Raw genomic sequence first — 1,919 nt, forward strand, 5'->3', positions numbered from 1 at the left:
AATATAATAATTATTTAATATTTTTCTTAAAAGAGAAAAAATCCGTGCATATGTACCGGTCAAAATAAAGTGAAAATGAGATATTCTTATCTCGAGCTTTTATACAAGTTCAAGTCCATCATGTATTCAACATTTCTTTAAGGAGAAAATTCTTTCCCATATTTATATTTTGTTTGGACTGAGAAAGGAACAGAAGGGGGCAATAATAAAAAGAAGAAAATAAGCAATCTTTATTTTTAAGACTGAGAAAAAGACTGTTGAATGTAAAGAGAAATGAAGAAGAAAAAAATTATAGTTAATTTAATTGATGTGTTAGAAAAAAATTGAATAATATAATAAATTACTAAAATACTATTTCTAAAGATTTAATAATAATAAATATGAATTAAAATTGGAAGATAATTATTTATGAATAATTATTTTATAAAATTAGAAATAATATTAAAAGTTAATTACAATTTAAATTTAACATAATTAAATAATCACTTTCAATCATGTAAAATTTCTTTTCCACAATTTTTTAAACGGTAAAATATAATGAAAACTTTGCAAATGAAAAATGAAAAGTATACAATAAATTGACGGATATAATAAGTATTTTTAATTAATTTTCACTTACTTAAACTATAGCCATTGTTTAAAAATAACTTGAGTTTCATTAGTAAAAAAGAAAAAACAGAAATACAAGTAGTATTAAATTCACAAAAGCAAAACACTTCTAAAAGGTAAAACTTTTTCTATGATAAATTTTTTAATATGCTGATAAATTATCTTTTACGTGTGTATAAGGAATTCAAAGTATGGAATATTTTTGTGAAAAAAATTATAAAATTTTTTTTTTAATTGAAATTTTCTTTTATCTGTCAATACAATGTAATTTTATCACGAATTGAGTGTGATTTTTCATGTTAATTTTTCTTTTATTTTTTCCTAATAAAATTTTAATGTAATGACAATTATACCTTAACTTAAACAAATTTAACAAATGTATAAAACCTACGTATGTTTGTTACATCCATCCAAATAAAAAGTGCATGAGAAAAAAAAATAATTAACAAGAAAAACATTCAAATTTGAATTAACAACAAAAATACAAGAATAAATATGAACTCTGTAAGGCCCAATTATTTTTATGCTCTTATTTTTAAGGGCTGTCTCTAATCAGTTGGGCTTGGGATTGGTTCATAGGGTATCCAAGACCCTAAACTACCCTAACCATCTCATTCCACTCATTTTTTAGAAAAATAACTTTTTCCCCCTCTCTTAGAGCTGCAACCACCTTCTACTAGGGGTTGGACTTTGGCTCTCTTCACGTTAGCCCAACCACTTTTCTGCCCACCTCTTGAATCTGCCTCTAGAGCTGTTGTACTCCACTGTTTGGTGTCGAAGTCTTTTGTTAGCTCACTTCAGATAAGGGAAGCTAGAACTCTTTTTTCCTTGAAATACAGTGTACTTATTTTGTTTTGGAATGAGTATGTTTCATTGATGTGGCACTACTTTTTTTTTTCTACACTGCACACTTTTCGTAAAATGAAGGTTCCTACTTCGTTAACCGTTGGATTGAGCTGAAATTTTAACAGATGATCCTTAACACATAATTCTTGACTTTGACGGGTCGGATCTTGAATCAGAGCTCTGTAGTGAGAGCAGCTTTTATCGCAAGGTCAATGTAGTTTGATTGTTGACAACATTGCACACTTTTCGTAAAATGAAGGTTCCTACTTCGTTAACCGTTAGATCGAGCTTATATTATAACAACTGATCCTTAACACATATTTCATGACTTTGACCAGTCGGATATTGAATTGAAGCTCTGTAGTGAGAGCAGCTTTTATCGCAAGATCACTGTAGTTTGGTTGTTGACAACATTGACCTTTGTTACTTGTTTGGTGCATAACTTTCTTTATACTTATTTAATT

The sequence above is a fragment of the Vigna unguiculata genome, chromosome 11 (genome assembly GCF_037176805.1).
Source record: "Vigna unguiculata cultivar grain cowpea cultivar isolate G323 ecotype 2 chromosome 11, ASM3717680v1, whole genome shotgun sequence".
Classification (NCBI taxonomy): domain Eukaryota; kingdom Viridiplantae; phylum Streptophyta; class Magnoliopsida; order Fabales; family Fabaceae; genus Vigna; species Vigna unguiculata.